General features: G+C 34.2%; 1 protein-coding gene across 4 annotated transcripts in view; it reads left to right on the top strand.

The window, feature by feature from the left end:
* LOC129976053 (plexin-A2-like) overlaps window positions 1-19,648 on the top strand; it is a 575,617-nt gene that overhangs the window by 191,914 nt on the left and 364,055 nt on the right. For all 4 annotated transcript variants that reach the window (XM_056089408.1, XM_056089404.1, XM_056089407.1 and 1 more), the window contains one exon: window positions 7,967-8,008. The gene's annotated coding sequence lies outside the window, so the exon portion shown is untranslated. The remainder of the gene's footprint in view (window positions 1-7,966; window positions 8,009-19,648) is intronic.

Raw genomic sequence — 19,648 nt, 5'->3', positions numbered from 1 at the left:
CGGTACGTTAATATAAGAATTAAACCAAACTAAACTCGGTTGAACATTTCCTTTAATTCAGAATGATGCAAAGAGTTTTCTCCCTCATTCATTAGGAGGAGTGATGGCATTAAAATATGATAAGTCATTATCATGTGATGAGCGTAACTGCACATGTCATCCAATCTCAAGTTGCATTGTCGAGATCGAAATCCAAATGCTTTCTAGCCAAAACCGCGCGTTGGATTACAAATATCTTATCCTGTCATTCAACACAGTTTCATGTTATTCGAAAGAAAATCACACTTTAAGAATGCGTTAGTAAGCAGTAAGCACAGATTAAAAAATAAATTACTGTGATCTAAATCACATAATGGATAAGTCCATATATCCCATTTGTTTTGCTTTGCTATAATTACAGTAGCAGTAAAATTTTTGTAATGAGTTAAATATAAAATTTAGAATTTCTTAAGAAACCCTTCATTGGCAACACTGATGTTTGCTGTTTTTCACAATTTCACATTGTTCAGTCAGTGCATGACAATTCCATTAATGACGAAGCAGGAGTTGAACTTTCATAGATTTTATTTTCACACATATATGGACACGGACATTTCTAAGCTACCACACAAACACATCACAACACTAAGGACGGGAGAGAGAGTATGTACATGTCGCCGCATCGGCGTCTCGAATACATCTGGTTGGGGAACAGAATTTCCCCTTTTCTCCACCGGAGGGAGTCAAAACTCTAACACACATTTTCAGCCTCAAATCTCTCATTTGAAACATTAAATGTAATATTTAATGTCTCAACATGTATTTGTTGGGAGTATTTAATTTTCGGCTTATACGAGACATTTTCGCATAGATTGGCAACTCTTTCTGTAATGAAAAGTAATAGTTAAAAGTTTTGATATTTCTCATTCGAAATATGGTGTTTTGATATTATAATTTATTTCCCATATTATTTATTTTGTATAAAAATGTTTACAATTTCTGAAAAATTGTTTATATATATATATATATATATTTACAGACTTGAGAAATATACTGACACATCCGGTCATTGAAAAATGAAAATAAAACTAAATTTAAACTTCTGTGAATTCTTGTTTTTGTTAGTTTTGACTAGTTAAAAAAAATATTAGGGTTTCGGTTTCTCTCTAATTGAACAAAGAGCGTAGATTTTTTTTAAAATCTCAGAATTTGAGATGCTTGACTCAACTTATAGATAATTAATTTTGCAACTCTAATTTAGATTATAATTTTAAATTTGAAACAAAATGTGTGGCGAGAAGCTCTGTTGGACTTCACTTAATCAATACTAGCGCATGGACACTTTGCTGTATTCCAGCTATATCAAACGAAAATTCATCTTTTATTTAGAAACGAAATGCAGCTGTTTTCCTGTCTTTGTACATGTCTTCTGACTGTGATGAAGTTAAGAATTTGTATCAATGTCTCTTCCATCAACGCATGCGTATTGAAGCACCACATGACTGAGAAATTGTCATATAAGTAAGAGGTTCTCTGGCGAATATAGCAATGTTTTTGAGTGAGGTTACTTCCATCAATATTCACTTCCAATGAAGGGGATATACAATCTGTGGAAGATTAGTCAAGGAATGCGGCTGATATTTCAGACGCTTTCCACTGTCACGACGATCGTCAGTTATTAGTTGCTTGCATGTATTGTGATCACTTTTTCACTTTAAAAAGGCATTTATTGAAAAAAATCGGTTCAATATATATCAATCAAAATATTTTCCATCATTTTCTACAACTTTTTCCCATTTTCGTCCAGTAAATGTTGCAATTGATTTTCTTGAATTGAATTTTTTTGGTCCTCCAGGCCGTTTTTTGTTATTGACATCGAAATCACTTCTCTTAAATCGTTGAAACCAAAACCAACAATTGGGATATGAGAAACAGCACCACCGTAAGTTTCTAAAAGTGTCTGATGGGCTTCGGCAGCAGATTTCTTCAAATCACACAAAAAAGCAATGATTATCGAGCGTTTTGGAGTCTTTATACACTGAATAACTCAATAATACTTAATGGAAAACTTTCAAAATGATAACAATAAAATAATAGTAAATTGGTAAATCCAATACCATTGTCATTTATATAGATATTCCGCATGTTTGCCAATAGATGACGCTGATTAAAATACTTGCAAACACTTAATGGATCCACACCTCGGACGGTTGGGCAGGGCGTAGGCATAGTCTTAGACCATTTGCTTAGTCGGGAATAAAAAAAACTTGCTCTTTAATGACAAAATTCTTTTCTGATCCTGTATATGGATCTATTCTAACTTCATCGAATTGTCGTTAGTTGTATTGAGTTTTGCAATATGCTGGAACATTTATTGCGCTTCGTTGACGTATGTTAATAATTTGAATGCCCTTGTGTGAAAAATCTAATCGCACTAAATGCTTCATTTATATCTGAAACTACTTTCCAGATAACCGTACGATTCATTTGTGATTGATTGTAAGACTACACTAACCTCTCAGGGATAGTTTCGGTTCCTTCAAAGCGAAAAACGCATCTGTGACTGGTATGGTAAGAGATAAAAAACATACCCATAAAAGATCTTTGCCTAGCCATTTATGTGGCGAAACAGAAGCCTCGATGTGAAATCTATGCATGAAAAATAAATGGGGAAAAAATAATAAATATATAAAAATTGTGTATACACAATTCTTCTGGCCGATAAATGGAAAAAAAAAGGGCCAAAGAAATCGAAAATCTGATAGCAGTGACATTACCTCCTGTGGATTTTTTACAGCTCGAAACAAAAGAAGGGGGTTTCTCAAGGCGGCCTCCTCGCTCCATATTTATTGTTGCTTTTGAAGAAAGAGGGGAAGAGGGAGGCTAAGTGGCCATTCCTATTCTCGAGGTCGTATTTTCTCCTGTTTCCCGGGATTCGGGAATTTCATGGCGGATTCAGGAGCAGGAGAATGATGGCATCGGCAACTGGCTTTTTGGCGGAAGCTTTATGGAAGCGACTTTCTATCCTGGTGATGATAGGACTGTGGTGGGAATGAGGAAGGGTTGTGGGGAACGGGGTGTTTTCTGCTTTTCGTCCATTGCATTTTAGGGAGAAGCATGTATAGGTCATCTTCTGTGGCGGCGTCCAAACATTTTATTCTGAAACTCTTATATTTTGTCAGGAGGATTTTGAAAAAATATAGTTTGCCAGTTTAGGGTTCCTATGAGGTCGTTTTTTAACTCAACTTTCATTTTCGGAATAGAAACTTAATGTTTGTTTTTTCAACTTTTCCTTTTTCTTTAAAATGGATTGATTGATTACTGGATCGCTGTTTCCTGCCCTGCTGGTCGATATTTTAAAACGTGATAAAATTCCATTCAAAATCCGCCATAATTCTGCGTCTTGTGCATGTTATTTTGGCTAACGTGGCACGGTGAAATAATAAATAACGGTCCTCATAACGGTATTGCATAGAAATTTGAAGGTGGTTTGCATATTGACAAGTTACAAGCCTGGAAATTGCAATGTTGATTCTCATATGTCAGAACAATAGCATGAAAGCACTAGCGTTAATCTAATTAAAACTATAAAACTCGTTTATAAACGATTTTACTACTACTTTATAAATTGTATTGTTCGAAATCTCAAATGAATGTATCTAATTTTCTGAGAATTTGATTTTTATTGAATAATTTTTATAATGATCAAAAAACATCGCATACTCGAAGTAATAGTTCACACTTTTTGTTTCTCACTTTTGAAATTTGTTTTTCTGCATAGCTTTTAATAATTCATTTTATTTATTACAATTTGATTTGAGATAGTCTTATGTGAAGGTCGTATCTGTTTGTAGCTCAATAAAAAAGTAGTGGACTGTAGCTTTTTAAACTCAACAGGGACATGCTAATTAAATTATTAAAGCATTAAAATGTTTCGTTATTGGATCGCACCCTCGCATAATAGGAGGTAAATGTGAACAATAGTAAATCAGAGAGTTTCGTCTCCTGCTTAATAAAGAAGCATCTATCTCTGGGTCCAGCTCCCACGAGAACTCAGTCTGAACGGAGGGGTTTCCTCTTTCGCCACCACAGGAGGGGCTGGCGCTGCAAGTGAGCTTGAACAGTATCGAAACAATATCTATATAGACAGGTTATATAGACAGTTTTATCTTAATTAATAGTATTGAAAAGCAGAACTTTTTATCTCCACGCATTTTTAATTAGTACTATTTGTGATCCTGACTTATTTAAAGGTAAGGGATACAATTTAAAAATAAGTCATGGCTTCCTTGTGAAAGAAGAACAGACTAAGCTAGCTGCAAATCACATTTTTATTCTTCTTCATAATTAAGAAAGAGTTCGATCTTTAAAGGGCGTTTGAAAAGTTTTTTCTTAGAATCATGACCCAGAGCTGACATCGTTCGAACAGAAAGGCGGAAAGCAAGAAAAAGTGAGTTTACGAAAGTATTTTCAACTTTTGTAGCTTCAGAATGGAATTTTGGTGAGGAAGCATTTTTGTTTTAGCACTCGGAAAGTCAGTTTAGGAAACTTAGACCCCGCGCATCTCAGAAGTTAAACTGAAAGGGAAGCACGAATTTGAATGATTATAAAATACTTATGTATAGAAGACGGATAAATTGAAATTATATTTATGTACAACGTAATTAAACAGCATTTCAAGCAAAAATTATAATGTCATAAAATAATTTTTTGATGTTTAAAAGCAAGCATGAGGTAAATCACTCACGATCATTCTAGAGTACGTACATCTTTTGAGCTGGAATTGTAGTAAATTCATAACAATTAATTCATATAAATTAACTTAGAAATAATGGGTAAGAGTGAATCTTGTTTGCGTTCCTCTTCTTTTTCTGTGTTAGGTATATCGATTTTAGAAGGTATCGGACGGAAGAAAAAATCATTTCAAGATTCATAGCATTTGTTCTCTTTATGTCTTTACAAACAAATGAATGAAAAAGAGGTCTTAAAAGTTCCAAGAGTGAATGGTTCTTAGAAGTTCCATGAATGCGTAAAGTATTCAGAAAGGTCCAGAATTATCTGGGAAATAAACATCTGTGTCAACTATTTTTTTTTTTTTTTTTTTTTTTTTTTGTCCCATCTTTCCGCCAAAGAAATTCAAACCTCTCCTTTTCAGACTGTGTCTAGGCTTTTTTTCTGCTTATTTTATTATCTCCATGACTTGTATAATAAAATCATTCTATTACGTTGCTCTAAAGTTGTAAAAAAATTGCTCCTAAATATCTTTTTATTTATTTGTTTGTGGAGTTAATAATGCTGAAACCTATCAGTGCAAGTTTCTCAGTGGTTTGCATAGCAGGATCGATCCGTTTAAAAAAAGGTATCTTTTAATATGTTGCGCGGCTGTGCTATCACAAAATGCCCTATAATTCTAATGATTACTGGCCCAATGAATTGAGGTAGCGTTATATGCACAAAATACCAGACACTATCGGTGAAAAAATGTGATTTTAGCAAAGAGCAGAATAGATGCATTTATATAAAAACTGCTTTTTTTTAATGTGTTAAATAGAGTAATATAATGGTATGGATGTTAAATTAGACTTTAAATGGGAATAAAAATTAAGAAATTAGAAATCTGAACGCGTTTACTTCTGAAATAAAATTAAAAGTATTTTAAATTGTTATGAAATTTTCCCAGAAAGTGCATTTCAGTTAAATATTAGAAGATTCAAAAAACCGATTCCATCCTTAAATATAAAATGTTGTTTTAATCTACAGCACAATCAACGCATGTAGATAAAGCATCGTTTCTCCCTTTCTGCAGAGGTAAATTGATATGCGAATAGAATACGTTTTATGAATGTTCGAATTTATAATCTGATTAAAATAAAACATATGTATTTCGTATGAACCAGCACTTCTATAAAGTGCCACAATCATTGAAGCCCAAATGGAGACGCATCAGTGTAAATTGGCGATAATGGTACCCAATTTTCATCCTTGGACAATAACTTATCTGTTGCCTCATTGTAACCCCTCGTGTCGATATCCCTGACAGTTTGTAGTTCTGTCATCTTTTAGTTACGCCATTGGATTCACAGTTCATTGGATTCTGAGTGCACTTCATAATTTTTTTCGCTTTTTCTTTATTAAATTTTCCATGTTCATCGTAGATTGTTATTCGTTTTGCTTTAATACCACTCTAAGCTTCATTTAAATGCCCGTCAAATATCGTCCCTTTTAACTATGCAGCTAGCTTCTGGTTCTTCCAAATTGCGCCCTCTCCCTTGGAACAGCTCAGCCGAGTCTCTTCTTTTTTGTGGCGAGCCTAAGTGGACGATCTCTGTTTTTTAAAGACATCGTCACTCACCGTGTGTTAGCGTCTTCTTGCGCTGCATCTTCTCGAGGACACCATCGATTATCATTTACCGCGAGAGAAAAGCGAAGAAGGCAAACGTCAGCGATATCTCTCCATGTGCTAATGTACTCTCCGGCCCCTTTTAGATCTTCTACCACTAACGATTGTCCGGAACTTATCTCCCCCATTAGCCGGACCCGCAGTCCGGTAAGTGCTTGTTATTTTTACGTCTCCGCGGTTTTCCGCTCCCCTGAGGGGATAAAAAAGGAATATTTATCCTCGCGAGAATGAAGTGCCGCTGCCTGCCTTCTTCAAGAAATATGGGAAGGGGGGGGGGGACGGAGTTGTAGCCATTACGAGACCGTTTGTTACGTTGGCACACCCCGCTCTAGTTTTCTGACGCCAGAGTTTTCGAGTTGGTTTTTTTTAGACGAGTGCTTTTGCTTTAGTTTTTTGAGCGATTTATTGAGATTCGCGCCGTTCGCAGAGAAGGCATAAAATATTTTCTGCTTATTTTGCTTGAACCGATAAGAAACGGTGCAGGTTGCCTTTGTTTCTTTTTTTATCGCAGTCTCCACCCACATTTAAACTGCGCGCACTGTAAATGTGAATTTTCTGATTATACTTTGGAAATACCAGTGGCTTTACTAAAAATTGGAGAACTGTCAGTATTCAAATACCACGAAGATATGGGATCACATCTCAGGTGCATTATTACCAAAGCTTATAGATAGTCAACTCTCTTCAGGATTCTTGAGGATTTTAAAATCGTGTCCTGCCCGAAACGGTTGTCGATACTCCATACTCAGAGCCGGCCTGAAGCCGATGAAATCGTTTACTCGTTACCGGGTTCCCGTCCTAAAGTGCCACGCACCAGTATGCTGTCTATTCTTGTACAGTTCAGTAGCAAAAGTAGGATGGAGTCGGTAGGACATGCACTCTGTGCACTATTTCAAGAACTGTAGACCAGTTCCGTATCAGTCCATTTCAAGAAGTGTAGATCGTTTTAATATAATTTTTGCATCATTTCAGTGGTATAAATTGCAGAACATGCAATCTGAGCACAATTTTATGTTTAATTCCGACGGCCTGTGGCCTTTACGGATAGGATCGTAAATCTGCCAAATGACTCATTGTTGGACCAACACCGCCTGTGGGCGCTATCTGGAGCTTCCTGCAAATTGTCGGTAAACTGAACAGACATCAAAGAACCACAAGAGAGGGGAAAGTGTACCGGTCTCTAGACGCGCGCAAGTCCTTGGAACGGAGCTTTAAGAAATTTCGAAGCTGTTAAGAATATTTAAGATGCTTTTTCCCCATTTTTGTTACAAACCAGGGAAATATTAATACCGTATACTCTTTTTTTACAATCTGATTTTGGTACCTGGTTAGATAAAAATCATTTTTTAATCAAATTTATGTCTGTTCCATGAATTAAAAAGGTCGAAATTTTGTACGTGCAGATTACATTAAAATTGAGCCAACCTCCAATAAACCCCTATGATTTAATGCTTTAATGAAATTTCTGATAATAATTGTTTTATTGTTAATAGAATTGTGTTATATAGAATTATTTGTTATTTCTATTATATGTTATTTGCAACATTTGAAGCTCTTATTTTCATTCTTGATTTTCTTCTTTTGCAGAATTTTAGTGACCTGTCTTCGAATCATCCTCTCAAAACATAGGTAAGTTTTATTATGTTCTTTAATTTTTGAGAGGGTTATATATATATATATATATATATATATATAAAGTAAAAAATATATTCTTAAAGATTGTAATGTCACCTAAGTCCTCACTGACAATTCTATGTAACTCAAGATACGGGTGAATTATTACATTGACTTAATGACTTTCAGATGGACTAAATTATGAGGCTTTGTATTTCATTTTTGTGAACAAATCAGCAGGAGTCATTAGCAAACACTGCTTATTGATTGGTGGATGTTCTTTGAGATATATCTGATTCATTGTATTAAAAAAATTGGTGCTTAATTTCTTCCATCAGTATATCAATTGTATCAAATGTCTTGAAATTTAATTCTTATTAATCATTTAATGCATTTTTCCTGTTCGAAAAGTATTCACGTGTCTAACAGTTTAGAGAATAGCTGTTGAACCATAAATACACCCTGCATACAGCTGACCATTATTAAAATTTTAACATAGCCTTGAACAGTCAGCAAATGAATGTGAATATCGGATGGAAAAGGCATTCTGGAATAAGAGTCAGCATTTCTATGCTGACTCTCTAATTTTGGTATTTGCTTTGTGTATGTTGTTGTTACTCACTGATTTTCGTAGCAATAGAAGATTTTAAATTTTGCTGTTTCTTGCTGAGCTCTAAAGGCAAGCCAAAATTATTGAAAAGCGATTTAATGTCGGTGGTTAGGAAAGGTGTCTATGGCAATTCTGCTAAATGAGACAACACATGAAGTATACAGATAAATGAAAAAATAGCTGCTTCACACTAATCCGACTGGAGACGGTTGAATGGATCTATTTCGGCATATGAAAGAGCAGATTTAGAAAAGCATATTGATCAAAAGCATCAGATGAAATTGGAATAACAGGAGGATTGACGAGCTGAAATAAAAGAAGATTAGTTGACTGTTAGTTAGCAGTCTCATTTTATTTGTTTCATTTGAGATGAATTGTGCTTGCATCAGATATAAGCACCAACTTTTATGATGAGTATTTGGCTGGATGGTTTATAGGAAGAGAAGTTGTATTTAGGAAGATAATGTGGATATATTTTGTTTCTTTTTGAGCATTAGCAGATTTTAATATCTACTTTATAACAGAAGGTTATAAAGTAGATAATAGGTTTGGATGTCAAAGGTAATAAGGTTTGCATGTCCAAGACAAATTGACTTAACAGTCCTGTAAAAAAACTGCAAAGCATATCATTACAACAGTCCTATTTCATTCTAAAAGTAACTGAAGTATTTAAACAGAATTTTGTTTTAAATACATGAGCTAATAATCTTTGCAATAAATTTTCGAAGCGGATGTTGCTTAATTTCGTATTTACTTAATTTGTCTTAGTTATCCGAATCAAATTTTGGCTTTGATATATTCCTAGGGAGGGTGGCATAAGTTTCATCGTTTCGCAACACAAGATTTGAAGATTTATTTCTTTCGGTGACAGTCATTATTGCAATTTATTCAGAACATACTGTTTTGATTTATCGTTTTCATTTTGGAATAATTTCTTGAATGCCACCACAAATTATTTATTGACACAATTTTTTTCCTTTGCTTGAATTAGGTTTTTTTTTTAAATACATTCTATAAAATAAATAGAAAATATGGTATGGAAAGGTGACTGTGAAGGGAAAATAAAGGAGTCAGACCAAAAAATATTTCACGATTAAGTAAAATAAAAATGAAAAGAATATGTATGAAACAAAATGCAAATACCGACGCCCCTTGTTACCATACAGTCCAACAAGGGCTCCAAATAATCCAGTCCTTGGCGACTCGACCGAAGTACTCCCACTTCTCACTACCCTTGGTTCTTGTTAAGACCCATAAAAGGCAAAAGGTCACTTCCAACGAGTGATGTTTCTTTTCGTTGATCCCTAGCAGACTACGCAAGTGATTAGATGCTAGCGGAACTTAAGAGATACCTTTATTTCATGAAAGGGAAGTGGCTTCTTTGAAGGCTTTTAAACTTAAAGGGTAAAGTTAAATCATTTTCTTTCCATATGCTTTATGTTTTATTTAAAATTACGTGAAATCTATAATCATATCAGGAATTCTATGACACTTCAGTTAAATTGAAATGATGGAGTCATGTCCAAATGACATCAACTTATTGAATAGCTTAAAAGTTTGTCTAGGAGTTGAAAGGTAAAGAACATATCTTGAATCCATGATCTCAATGCCTCCTCATCTATATTTTATTCCGCCTTCGTTGTTTCTTTGTTAGTCTTCTGCGTTTGACGTTGACTCTGAAGAAACCAGATCACGTGTTCCAATTCAATCTTCCAGAACGATTTATGATCCTGGTTTATCTCTTTCGTATTAGGTCAGATCTGTTCTGAAATTTCATTCTCGCTTCCACATTCAGCTACTAATATATGCCCGGATTTTGCGAAATAGAGAATAAATAAATATGCTCGCGAAACTCATTATAGAGCAATGATTCGACCTGGTAGAGTCTGCAGAATTTGACATTGTACTTAAAGAAAATCACCCGCAGGCAAAGGGACATTATATTCTCCCATATTTATTCAGTTATTTATTTTCGAAGCATGCCAACCCTTCTGTCTCCCTCGCTTTCTTTACATTTTTAGAAGTGGGGAGCGGGGTGGGAGATGTGAAAGGAATGGGATAATCGAGTGCCTTTGGCTATGTTTATTTTTCCTATCATCAAGAAGAATCAGGTATCCATCCACTTTCAAAAAACCGATTCAAAACTGTAATTGTATCACCTCCGCTATCTTTCAACCTTAATCTCATATAAATATATATAAGAAACTTTTTTTTTTTTTTTATTGTTTTCTACATATCGCCATCATGCAGCCTATTACGTTCGATTGCGCCTCTTCAGTGGCTGAAATAGGGGTGGAGGAAACTCTGGTCTACTCCCCCCTCCTCCCTCGCTTTCCATCCTTCAGCCTCGAGGCAGGCATTTAGGGGCGCTTATGAGTTTCTGATTACCAGTTGGGTGGTTGAGGTAGCAGGGGTACGCAGGAATAAAAAAGAGTCATCCAGTCTTAAAAGAAAGTTAGGTTTAAGTGCGGACGATCGGTTGTCGTAATCAGGCAGGATTGTACAGGCTCACAAATTCTCCGGATTTTCAGTTGAGTTCTTTGGAATTTTATGAATGAATTTTGCATATTTTTCCCGGTAGATGATAGAGGGAAAAAATTGAAAATATTTCTTTAGATGATATTTCACAGCCTTATCTACATTACGTTTATAATAGTGAAGAAATAATTAGGCAAATATACAGAATGTTAAAAAGAAGCAGAAGAAACCTTTATTTCTCTAAATATTACATCTAGACATATATTTGTTTCCTGCACGTGGCTAATCATTGTGGCTGAAATGAAATTTTCTAATCATGCATAATGCTGCTCAATTTGATTGTCGACAATTGTAACTTCGACTTTATGCAGGAAAGAATGGGAGAAACTCAATATTTAAACTATCTCAGAGAATTACGGAATACCGAGCAAGAAAAAAAAAAATGATTTGCTGGCACTTGTGTATTTCTAAAGGAGTTACTTGTAAGAAGAACATGTGAATATGCTGTATGTAATCGTAGTAAAAATCTAGTTGTAGAAAAATGCAGACCTCGTTTTCCTAATTCTCTTCATTCTTCTTGGAAGTGTTTTTACATTATAGTTTTGGATTCTTACTTTCCTGAAGAGAAACAGAGAGGATGAGGTATTTATTACACATGCGATTCTGAAATTAGCATTTTGTTTTATTATTCAAGTTATCCACATGCTGAAGTGCGGTCATTCAATTCAGTATTCCAAAACCAAGTTGTTGATAAAATTTCAATATAATAACTTCGTGAATACTGTAATAAATGGGAGTGGTTATAATCACCCTGAAAATAGTCGTTTTTCTTGGGACGAGAATTTAATCCATCTGTTGTCGGGGTGTTGTGAAGTGCCTGTACTCCCCTGTATTCGAGGAAAACATTCCACTTGTATGGCAGTGTCTCACCAAAGAAAAAGTCTGATCAGAGGAACTAATGCGGAGGTAATAAGGAACATATTAGCGAATATAAAAATTAAAATAGTTCTATGAATTGAGCGCTAATTAGTCCAATTCCTCTTTTTTTAACCTTTTTTTTCCCCTCTCTCTGTCTAGTATCATTATCTACATGAAAGTTAAAATGCTTTAATATCACTAATGTCAAAAAAAAAAAAAAAAAATCGGACTGAAACTGTTGTTTCAGAAAAAAAATCTTTAGCAACGTTCGCCTCTTAAAATTATATATATTATTCATAATAACCATGCCCATAATACTTTCATAATACCTTAAAGGCCCATAAATATCAAAGGATAACAATCAGCATTATTATAACAATCAAAGTACTGAAAATCAATCAAAAAGTATATTATTAATCAAAATCAAAAAGACAGAATGATATGTCATTATCAAAATAAAATCTGATGATAAAGTACAAAAATTTAATATAGGAAATTTCCCTGAGCAATAATAATCTTTGGCGTTACATTATTTAAGACTTTTTTAAATTGTATATTTTTTAGAAGCAAGTAATTATAAAGAAATACTGCACCATTATTATTGACGAGAATTCTAATTTGAATGCTGAAGGTTTAAAGCTAAAAATCATTTAAAATAACATCTTTTTTTTTCTCTCTCTCTCTCTCACTTCGATATTTATAATGCTTTCTACTTACCAGCTGTTATCTGAAAGAAAACAATTAAATTAAAGTTCTGTTATTTTCCTTAAATCTAATTTATGAGAAAGAAAAGAAAAAAAATTTTTATTAAAAACTCGTCTGTTTGATAAAAGGAAAATTCTTTTAAATGTACAAGTTATTTGTTCGTATCTTGTTTGAGTGACATTTCACTTATTTTTTTTTTCCCCCTATCTTTCACAAGACTCTGGGGAATTGAGATCTCGTTACCGAGAACCATTCCGAAGCCATTTTAATTGAGTGCGTCGGTCAGACTAAATAGCACCTCTTTCACAAACCGTACCCTTCATTTTCCCAACATCATTTTCCAGTTCTTCGCCGTTACAATTTTGAAAAGAACGAAATTGCCAGAACTAATTGAAACATTTTGTTTGAAACTGGAAAATTCCATCAACGCAATTTGCTTCCCAACATGACGTTTTATTAGAGGTTGGAAATCGGGAAAATATAAAAATTGTTGAGGGAAAAAGTATCTCTGTGATTGGCACGCAACCGAGGAATGTCCTCCCCCCCCCACACCTCCTTTTTTCTCCCATTAACTCTCCCGTCAAATTTCATTCGCGTTAAAAATGTAGACATTTCTCGCCCTGACAAACTTATAAATGTCAACCTCCGAGCAGTTAATTAAAAGTGAAAAGCGCCCCCTGCTGGTTCCACCCTTGTCGTGACGCTTCCCATCTAAACAGAACTTCGTTATTATTCCGGAAAATGGTCCGATTTATCAGTGAGAAAGAAATATTTAAAATCTTTGGCATGGATTACTTTCCTATTGGATCCATTTTCAGCTGTTTGGTTTCTGTTTATGGCGAAAAAGGCATTTTAAACGTACATGATATTTTAAATTTTCTATCAAACTTTGTAAGGTAGACAAAAAAAAAAAAAAAAAAAAAAAATTATGAATTGCAAGAAATGAAGCGAAAAATATTGTAATATACTTGTACTCTTGAATCTTAATCATCTAAAACAATTTTTGAAATCGACAAAAGAAATTTTAAATTAACCTTAGTTCTGATTTTTTGAAGTATCATAAAAACTTAGTTTCAAGTATCAGTGTCATTGACTTCAGCCTGTATGCTTGAATATTAACCTACAAAATGTTGTCGTAGTTTAATTTTTTCAAGATTGATGCTTGTATTTTGTTTTAATGATTTTAGATGTCTGTTTTTAAACCGCTTGCTATAATTTCTATTCGTTGATTCTAGTATTAGCTATTCATTCTTATAGTTTTTGCTTGTTTTTTGTTATAATTATTTCCATATTGTTTAGACGTAGCTTTTGAATTTAAATTCAAAATTGAAAGAAATATGTTACATACGCATTCAACTGATACAGAATCCCTGGATAAGGAAAAAATCCGTTACATGCGCATTCAACTGATACAAAATCCCTGCATAAGTATTTGAACTTAGAGGAACTTTGCTAAGTTACTTACCATGTAATTAAATACTAATAATAAAATGAATTAAATACGAATAATGATGCCACAACTGTCATTATCAGCATTTTATGACTTTGATCTAAAGGAGTCGCAAGTGGAAATTATCCCTGTATTTTTGTTCTAATTTATAATTTATATGAATCTTATTTTCCTGATCCGATGATCATTGGCAGAGTTTTTCAAACAAGTCATTCTCCCGCAGTCAAGTTGCTAATATTTGTGGGATGTTTTTTAATTATAGATTCTTTTATTCCGCACCGAAGTCGCTTTCATTTTCTGTTTATTTATCAATGTATTTTGCTTGCGTGTTCTTAGCTTTCTAATTTCAGTCGCCTGTTTGCTTTTCACCTCTTTTGTTATGCATCGGTTTTGTTCTGCCAGCAATATTATTTTTCCCTGTTAGAAGCAAACAACCTAACAATCATCGGTTCAAATATTTGCTTCCTGTTGTTTCTTCGCTTGAAATTGGATTTCTCCAACTGATTCTCCGCAGGGTTGTTGCCGAAGCATATCTTTTTTCCCTGCCTTCATGTTTCTTGTATTATAAAATCAGAAGTCTTTGTGCTTCGCTTTGCTTATAAATTAGAAAAACATGGCATTCAAAATTCAGAAACTAGTGTGTTCTATGAATTGAAAGTTTAGTCAAAGAAATAGAATACGTTCTATCGTTGTGGGAAATGTAATTTAGTTTATCTGTGAAACTGGAATCGAATCCATCGGCAAGATTCCTGTGAATATAAATTTTGGAAGGAGTGTATGTGAAATGAGATTTACTTCGAAGTGCTTTGTGGGAAATCATTACATGTGTATCAGAATTAAACGAATATCTAATAGGATATGCTTTCAAATGATTAATTAATTCAAAGTCCAATAGTAAATGATATGGCAGCAATTTTTATTAATGATAAAAGTGCTCGCGCTCAATTTTTCAGATTAGTGTTGTTAGTTCTCCCCAAATATTTCAATGATAACAAAATTAAAAAGTGATTTTTAAAAAAATCTGAAATTATAATGAAATGTTTTTGTTTTTAAATGAGTCAGTCAAGATAATTTACAAATCAATTTTTTATACGAGCGAATTGAATTTCTTGTCTGAAATCAATTTCAATCCTAAATATGTTATTTCATTGCATTAGATATTTTTTAAAAAATATTTTTGTTCTCTTCATCTTAGACAATAACTGCCCAATTCTAGTTTAATTATCACAGATTTATTTACAAAGGCCTATACACAAATAACACATCTATAATCTTCCCTAACTGACTTTCGGCAGAATTAATTTAATAATAACTGTTCTGTCTGCACTATTCATTTCAGCAGTGGCGTCATCTTTCGATTAGTTCATCACTAACCTTGCTCCAACACACACGAAGCTCCCTCCAAATAATTCCCCCCTCTCATGATTTGCCTTGTCTGTGCTCATAAACAATCGAATGCAAATGGACCGGGTTCCTCAATAGAGACTCTGCCATAAACCACAACCACCGACTACTCCATCAGCATTCGTGTGGGCACCTTCGAATTAAAATATCTCTGCAAACTCCTTCGTTCGATTCTCTCATCCGTTACCTCCCCGAGAAAAGCGGATGACTTTCTGTCGGAGGGGGGCGGCGTGGAATGCGATTGATTTCGCTTTAATGCCTCTTTATGGGCATGACTATTTAAGAGCGTCGGGGGCTCGGGGCACAATTGTAAAATTTAATTAAAATTCGGATATCCGAAGGAAAATTGGATTGGGAAGAGGGTATCGCCGACTGTCATCTGCTCAGAGAAGGCCTCTGCTTTATTAAGAAGTGAACTGAAAGGGGATGATGGAGGAAATCGCATTGCTCATGTTAATGAAGGAAAAGGCCTGTGTGGGAAAGTGGCCTTGTGCGGATTGGGCAGTCCCTGTTGCTCGGTGGTCAGTGCTAATGAAGGGCTGTTCACCTTAGTCGTGTGAGTTTCTAATTTGCTCTGCAGAAATTTATATAATCATTTTTGGGAGATTTTTGAAGGACCAATGTTATATGTTTGAGGTAGCATTTTCTTTAAAATTTGGAATATTCTGATTTGCGTTTAATGAGGATAGTCTGAATTCCCTGAAATCAAATACCAATCTGCTTTAAGATTAGAATTTCGTATTTATTATATGATTAATATCTATCGTTAATTCAATCTGCTTAAAATTGAACAAGAAATGGGCGAAACCTCTCTCATTCCTTATGTAAGAATTTTGATTCCTTAGGAGACATACTACTTCTTTACAAGAGGTTATATAGGCTGCATCTTTACAAGAGGCTATAGACAAAAGTACATTCAAGTATAGACAAATGTAAAAGGAAATATTTCATACACGTTTAATTTGTAGAAAAATTATATATTCAAATGCATTAATAAACATGATAATTCTGATGGTACAACATTTGTACCTTAAAGGCTCCTTTTGGTTACCTGACACATGCACACATACACATATAAACTCATTTTTGAGCAATCGGACCGATAAGAAAGTGCTTTTTGAAGTAGCTTGAATTTATTTTTAAATGGAAGGGCACGATTTCTTCATGGAGACAAAGGCGGAACACGTATGTCCATGCCAGAATAGGAAAGCGAAAGTGCGAAATTATTTTCCCTTAGCGCTTTTGTTAAGAGATTCTGAGATTCGGCCCATTTTGAGTTCTGAACCGATTTTGCCGTCTTAGTTACTCTAGTGTCATCTGATATGCATGGATATGAAAGCCAAATCGCAGTTAAAGAATCCATTATTCAGTGTTATCAGAATTTTCTTTTAATATGCCATTATGAAATGTTTAACGGCTATCTGATTCTTTATTATGGTGTTTTTTTAAACATTTTGACTAAAGAAGATATTTTTTTGGCCCTGCAATATTGTTTTCCACAACCCCATTTACGTTCTTAATTCTTAGTGAAATAAATGTTATCTTATCAAATGCATTGCATGTTATTTTTGCGTAACAGTTAATAAAGGAATATTCTGTTGCTTATGCTTAATAACAGTTTATAGTTTTGTCCCCCCCCCCCCCTACAAACTGCCTTTGTGGCGCAGAAGATATTGTACACCTGCAGTTTTGTGCTTAGTTTATGTTCGTACGTGTATTCTTCTGCTTTTAAAAAGTAAAATATGAGCAAAACTATTGTTTTCATCGCACCTAGAATGATTCTTGGAATGTCTGTCCCTCTCCATATCATTTAAAACTTCGATCTGTCTCCATGGCATTAAATTCTGCGCCTTCGGTGTCCGGTCTGGAAAATTTCTGGAATGCTTTTCATCGCATTTCTCCTTCACATTCGACTGATTCCCATTCATTGGAGACTTTGCTCTGTCTCGCATGGACGATCCAAAGAGATGCATTAGGTAGGTAAACAGAGCCTCGTCCTGCAGCAGGGTCCACTCTGGACGCTGCTGCTGCCCGTCTCACTGGTTGCTCCAGATAATCGCCAACGTTAGAAGTGCCTCATTTCAAGACAGTGCACGAAAAGGGGAAGCGCCATACCATGCTGGGTGTTTGCACATTTCGTAAAGAACTTTATTATGGTCGAATGATCTTTTCAAGGACGAACTGCTAATGTGGAAGTACTGGTATTCTTTCAGTAACATCTAATGCTATTGTTATAGAAATATGGGATATATGTATGAGTGAATTTAAAATATGAATTTTATATTGAGTCGAAAGAAAGTATATCTGATTTCTTTAGATTCAATCTAAAACCACAGATGTGTAGACTATATCATCTGTATAGATTTGTCGAATGTTTTTGTCATTATTTTTTCGAATTAAGTTTTCATGGATTTCTAGTTTCGCTGTCTAGCAGTGCTTTAACACTATTCTTCTTGTGCGTTTTATTTTGTTGCTGTCTAAATTAAAATTCTAGCATAAAAATGTAGAATTTTCCTTATCATTAATTATCTTCTGCATTTCTTTTTCGACTGCAGCATTTCAATATTTCATTTTCATCGCTAACATAATAATATAAAAAGATAAGTATGCGAATGCGGTTTTAATTTACGTCCATTTCAACAAAGAACTGCAATTTCATCGAAATAACCAAGCAAACGTAACATCGAGAAAAATCTCAAGTTCTGAACTATCACGATGACTTACCCCACTTCGACCTTGACACGACCGGCTGTATGAATTACCTATGACGGAAGTGGCTCCCTGCCTAAATCATTCCTTCAGACTTGAAATATGATGTTGCAGTCCATCCGAGAGCACATCCAAGTCGACAATTCGGCTTGTAAGTGGGAGGATTATTGCCGGTGTAATTGGGAAGTGACGATCATCATACCCTAAACGACATTCTGTCCTCGTCTTGGCAATAATAAGTAAGAAAACGGAGAGTTATCTTCGGATTCAATTATGAATTTTAGCCTATCTTGCCTAAGTGTATTCAAAATTATTTTGCATTTCAAGATATTCAGCTCCTGTCGTGATATAAAGCAAAATATATTCTCACTCGCCGTAACTGAATTTTAAGGACATAACTACTGTGTGTCCACCACGAGAATACTTCCAGACAAATGTCTATGTTTACGGCGGGCGATATAGAAACAGGTTTCTGTAGGGAAGATCCATTTCGAATTGGAGGAATCGGATAGAAATCTGCGGGTTACTTTTTTCTTTAGCGTCAATTTGAAGCGATAAAAAAAGCTGTTGCTCATTCATCTTTCGCTTTAGCCGCAGTTGCACGTGTTTTTATATTCGCTTAGTTTACTTCTTTTATATTTTATTAACCCTTTCTTTAGTTAATATTAACTGTATTTTAATATAACTTTTTTACGAAAAATAGTATATACTTCAGAAAAAATAAATACATATAAGTTTTGAAAAGTTTCAAGCTTATTTAACAATGAACATTTTACTTTATATTAGAATCTAAACAATCTTTTATAAAAGTTATGAAATAAATGCGATTCATTATACTATTGTTTTTATGTTAAATTTGACAGATTACTTCGCATTTGCTCCGGAGGATTTGATATTAATTACTTACATAAATTTAAAACAAATGAAATAAAGACGATTCATTTTTTGTCATGCATGATTCTACTTTAGATTTCTTAATTATTTTTTTTTCTTCTTGTGTAGTCGTTAGACATGCAAATAATTAAGCAATTTTTCTATTTGATTTACATTGTTCTTTGTTTATCATATATTTTCAGAATATCAGATATTTTCAATATTCCGAGTATTCAAATGATTTTAAACTTAGTGAATTACTTTTTGAATTTGTTTTGAAAAATTAAATGTAATAATATCAAATATCGCTCATTTGGCGCTAACATGCCAATGTAAGAAACTTGAATGAATTTCTACCTGTGCGAAATGAATTTTTCCTACAGTAACCTGTTTCTTCAACGACCGCCATTAACATAGACATTTGTCTAGAAATGTTCTCCTGGTGGACACACAGATCTTTCAACAGATTTACAAATAGTAAAAAATGTACGAGTGCTGTTTCACGGTA

Source organism: Argiope bruennichi, chromosome 7 (genome assembly GCF_947563725.1).
Source record: "Argiope bruennichi chromosome 7, qqArgBrue1.1, whole genome shotgun sequence".
Lineage (NCBI taxonomy): Eukaryota > Metazoa > Arthropoda > Arachnida > Araneae > Araneidae > Argiope > Argiope bruennichi.
Note: the sequence above shows the minus strand (reverse complement) of the source record. Positions and strands in the feature narration are given on the sequence as shown.